We start from the raw sequence: 5,765 nt of genomic DNA, 5'->3' as shown, positions 1-5,765 counted from the left end.
AATCGTTCAAATCAAAGATGTGATGGGAAAGAAAATTTGTCTCCATCTTTGAAAGTTCCTGCAGTATCTTCTAAATATGGAAATGGTGCAGAAAAAGAATCTGCTCCCATACTCATAGCTAAGAATTCAATGCAGGAGGCATTAATGGAAGATATGGAGGTTGCAGGAATAAAGGAAGGATAACAAATTGATTAAATCCCACAATCAGAGGAATCACTGTCAAATCAAGTAAGTTCTCTGGCTCAATTTATTTATGATCAAATTCAAATTCTATCCAAAACAAACCAAGCTAGCTGGAAGGAAAAAAAAAGAAAAAAAGAGCAAGAGATAAATTCTTTATTGCTCAAACTGCTTCTCAAGATATTTTTGATCAGTATGGAAAGAATGGTTCTAAGAATAGGGATAGAGATAATAATGTTGAAGATGAACTAGGCAGTATGTCTATTAAAAAGTACAAATGCTCTTTCCTGAAGGGAGCTTAAACCAAGAAGAAATGGTGTAAGCTGTTAAACAGCCCCACCAATAGCCATGATTTGCTTAAGTTGGAACTGTCGGGGGCTTGGAAACCCCCATATAGGTAGAAACCTTCATCAGATGGTGAAGAATAAGTTTCCAAATTTTGTCTTTCTTATTGAAACAAAATGCAATAGAATTGAAGTGGAAAAAGTGAGGAATGGATTAGGTTTTGAACACAACTTTTTAGTTGACAGTAAGGATCTAAATAGAGGTATTGTTTTCATGCCGAAGGTCAGATGAATGTTACTCTAGACTCTTATACTCAAAACCATATCTCTCTAAGAGTTACAGAACCAGGAAGTGAGAATCAATTTCTCTTAACATGTTTTTATGGACATCCGCTAAAATGACTAATAGTTGGAATCTAATTCGAGCATTAAAGCCTAACAATTGTATGGGTGACTTTAATGAGATTCTTCACCACACTAAAAAAAATGGAGCAGTTGTTAGACCTTACAGACAACTGGAAGCATTCAGAGAAGTAGTTGATGATTGTGGTTTGAGTGACCTAGGATACATTGGTGATAAGTACACTTGAAGCAATAATATAGAAGGCCAATTTTTTACCAAAGAAAGACCTGGCAGAGCTTTTGGAAACATTGCTTGGCATGAAATGTTCAAAGAAACATCAGTGAAGGCCCTAACTACACAAAGTTCTGATCATTGTCCTTTACTGATCACTACACATAATAGTTGGAATGCAAGAAATAAAAATAAAAAGATATTCCATTGTGAAACAAGTTGGGCATAGAGGGAGGATTTTCATTTGTTAATAAAGGAAGAGTGGAATAAACCAACAATGTCCACTAATAAGTTGAGGGCCTCTACTATTGGGTTGCAAAGATGCAAAAATAAGCTGACTAGCTGAAGTAAAAAGACATTTGGAAATCAAAAGGGAATAATTTTTTCCAAGCTCAATCAGATATAGAAGTTTCAACAATCAAACCATAGTGATTTAACTAATAGCATCAAACAGTTATAGAAGGATGTAGACTTACTTCTGGAAAAAGACAATCTCAAATGGAAAAAAAGAACTAAACAAAGATGGTTGAATGAAGGAGATAGAAATACTAAGTTCTATCACATGTGTGCAAATCTTAGAAGGAAGGCCAATTCCATTCACAAAATTTCAGATGAGGAATGAAGAATGGTTACAACACCTAAGGAGATTAGTCATCAATTCCTAAGCCGTGAAGTCTTCTCCTACCGAAATTTCAGATGAGGAATGAAGAATGGTTCCCCCTTCCCCTTGCAGGGGGCAACGTCAAGCCACCTCTCCATCGGAAGGTAGCCGAGAGAAGCGGTCACGAACTGACGACCCCACCGCTAGGGTCACTTCTCGTCTAAGAGTTGGGGATTCTCACTTTCATTCCTCTAGGTGATTGAAATACATTATTGCATATTTTATACATTTAAAACCAATATATTTTTAATTATTTTATTATTGGTTTAAGATAAGAAAAAATGATTAAGAGACATAAATCTAAGTTGTGATTTAAATTTGTTTAAAGCATGTTTTATGCTTAATTTTAATACTTGTGATTTAATAATATTTCTTCAAATGCACAACACACTTTTAATATTGTATTCTTCATTTTTTGTCTAGTTTTATTTTTGTCTTTAATTATTTATTTTCTTTTGCTTTTGTTTTGTTTGATCAGTATAGTTTTATTTTTTATTTTTTGTTTTGTTTAGTCTAATATTTATTTATTTTTGTCTAGCCTCCAAGCCACTGCACAACTGTGTACCACCGCATGGCCTGCAACCATGACAACACCTCCACCAACAGCCAACCTGCACCACGCATGGCAACACCAAATCCATTGCATCGCCACTACCCAGTGGCAGCATCATCACACGTCCTCTCCACAGCCATGAGCCCAGCTGTGCCCAGCCTCCTCTTGCGCACATCATCCTTGCAGAACCACCAGCGCAGCACCACCCATAGCCGTGCCGTGAACCACCAAGAAAATTGCACGTATACATGCATGTACGTAAACACGGCAACGCCAACACCAATGCACAGTAGCATAGTTCACCATTGTAAGCCACTCAGCTCCATGCAGTGCACCACCAGCCACCAACGCCACTGCCTCGCTGCACCATCACCATGCACGTCCAGCAACACCCACACACACGTACAACCATGCATGCAAAGTCAAAGCCAGCCCCACGTTAGGAGCATACACTGTCCAGCTAGAAGCACCTCCATAGTGCTGCCCTAGCACCACCCAAAACCAACAGCCACCAGCATCGCCACCTTCTTTTCATGCAAGGTCAGCCTCTATTTTTCCACCCCAAAAATAGAGCATTTCATTCAGTGAACCATAGCCTCTCCGCACAGCGGTAGCAACTCTTGTGCACTATAACACCAGGCCTCCCCATACTACTCCGTCGACCTGAAACCGCGATGAGCCTTCTGGTTCATCATGCCGTCCACCAGCGAGGTCTCCCTTTAGTGAGTACGGTGGTGCTCCTCGTTCGGCCCCACAGGTCTCAGCGCAAAAGACATGTGGGATTTCTTCATGTCCGCCTTCAACAGGCGCTTCCAGTAAGGAGGAGGGCAGTTCCTCTAGTGGGGCTGCTCCCACGACAAGTACCTTTCCCCCTCCGCAAGTTCCGTTGGGGGACTTGCCGATAGGTAATGCTGAATTTTGGTTGATTGTGTCACATTTTTTGGGTGCCATGCTTTCTAAGCAATTCTCTTTCAACTTTTGCGAAGGAAGACAATATCGGCATCTCTTCCCTCTTCTTTAATACTTTTAACAATCCAGCCCCCCGCTGGTATGGCTCGACAAAGGAGATCGCTCACGGTGAGTCTTTGGCTAAAGGGTTGACCCCTTTTGAAGAGAGGCTTGCCCAGGTGGAGGCTGCCTATGGCGAGTCTTTGGCCAAGGAGCTGAAGCCCCTATCCTCCCACCAGAGTCCTCATTTCTTGTTTCCCCGAGCCCTCCCATGGTCCCAGAGCCAAGCTCTCCCGAAGTACTGGAGGTGACTCCCGGCGTCGTCCCCGAGCCGACCTCTCTTTAGGTCCTAGAGCCAATCCCTTCAATTGCTATGGAGCCAACCCCTCCAGTGGTCATGGAGCAGACCCCTCCAATGGTCATGGAGCCGACCCTTCCAGAGGTTCTTGTGCCGACCCTGCCAATGGTTCCGAAGGTGGCTCCTTCTGTGGTCTTTGAACTGATCCCTCCAGCTGTCCACGAGGTGACCCTCCTCTTCCACCAACTTCTCTAGTACCTATTCTTTTATTTTCCATTGAGCTTTCTTCCGAGCTTTAATTTTGTCTTACACTTTACCTATGATGGTCCATCTCAAGAACCTATGATTGCCTAAGCCGTGGCGTCTTCTCTTACCAAGGTTGACGTCAACTTGGTGGATGATAGTTCTTCGTCAGCGTCCTCCACAGTTAGGGATGGCTCCGGTTGTCCAGAAGTTCCCCACGATTGGGCTTTTGGTTGAGGTGAGGAAAAGGTAGGCTCGTCGACGGTTCTCCCACAGGTTGATTTGGTGTTGGCAGGTGCAAGGCCCTCCCCATCCCGGGGGAGTTGGGGCGCAGGGGGCAGGGCCAAGTTTGGAGAAGGCCCGGGCTGAATTAGTAACGGAGCAGGCTCAGAAGTTCAAACCTCTTTTTGCTAGCATATGTGTGTCTCTTTTATTATTTAGCTTGTGTTTCATTTTACCCCTTTCTTGTGACTCTATTTCTCATATCTCAAGCCGCCGATCAGCTCATAGAGATGGTTGCTAATGACCAGGAGGTTCTCGAATAGGAGCTCAGGGCTCAGCGAGCACTGAACTGCCTTATGCATCTACAGATGAAAAAGATGAGCGACAACCTCCATGATCTGTCCATGGAGTGTGACTCCTTAGTGGAAGATAATGAGGCCTTCCATAAGATGAGGCGAGATCATCAGAAGGAGATTGAGTCTAAGGATCAGGATATTAGGTTGATGGAGTGGGATCTGCAATCCACCAAGGAGGACCTGCAATCAACAAATGAGGACCTTGCCGATCTCCACAAGGGATTTGAGGTTCTCCTCACTGAGAAGGGTCATGCCACTGACGAGATCGTGAGGCTGGAGTGCGAGTTGGAGTTTGTTTGGGAAGAGCTTGAAGCTTTCAAGAGAGCGGGCAAAGTGTTGGCAAGGCAAAAGATGGATGTCTCAGAGGAGCTTTCTCGGCTACTCCATAAGTGCATCGGGCTCACTAAGTCGGAGCAGAGAATGAGGTCTTCTGCTTGGCAGTTCCAAATCCAGGCCCGCCTATCAGAGTCTTCCCAGGAGGCCGCTCGACAGCGCATGAAAGTCGTTGAGTCACAACTTCGGTTGGCTCCTACTCTCCGGGATGTGGCATGGGGTTATCGCTATAAGGAAGGCCTCGAGCGCATGTGTGACCATCTGAAGGAGAACCCCGCAATTGACCTCGACACTATTGACCTACAGTCTCTCCTGCCAAACCACTAGGCTTATCGCTTTGCGAAGTCTTTGGGCAAGAAGGAGGAGATGCCATTGGCCTTTCCTAGTTCTCAATCACGGCATTAGCTTTGTTTTGTTATTCTTTTTCTTGTCCTTTTATGCCTGTTGAGGCTTTTGATGTGACGAGGACACCTACACACACACACACACACACACACACATACCTCACATTTGTGGTTTGTGTAATCTTGCTTGTTCTACCGTCTTATCTTTTTGCCGCTTGTATTTGCTCTTATTTTGTGGTTGTTGTTTGGGCAGAGCTCGAAAACTTTGGCCCTTAGCTAATGCATTGCAGGAAGCAACCTAGCACGAAGGTCAGTAAGTCAAAGGACTTGTGTTACGACTGGCTATTGTTGGAGCAAAGCTTGGGGGTTCTGGCCTTTAGCCAATGCATAATGGCCAACCAAGGGACTTGTGTTCCGACTGGCTATTGTTTGGGCAAAGCTTGAGGGCTCTGGCCCATAGCCAATGCATCACAGGCAGCAACTTAGCACAAAGGTCAGCATGTCAAGGGACTTGTGTTTTGACTAGCTGTTGTTGGGGCAAAGCTTGAGGGCTTTGGCCTTTAGCCAATGCATCATGGCCAATCAAGGGACTGGGATTGTACCCCCAAAGGTTGGCAAGTCGAAGGAATTGTGTTCTGACTGGCTATTGTTTGGGCAGAGCTTGAGGGCTATGGCCCATAGCCAATGCATTGTAGGCAAAAACCTAGCATGAAGGTCGACAAGTCAAGTGTTACTACTGGCTGTTGTTGGGACAGAGCTCGAGGGCTCT

This window comes from Juglans regia, chromosome 10 (assembly GCF_001411555.2).
Source record: "Juglans regia cultivar Chandler chromosome 10, Walnut 2.0, whole genome shotgun sequence".
NCBI classification, from domain to species: Eukaryota; Viridiplantae; Streptophyta; class Magnoliopsida; order Fagales; family Juglandaceae; genus Juglans; species Juglans regia.
This window is presented reverse-complemented; position numbering follows the sequence as displayed.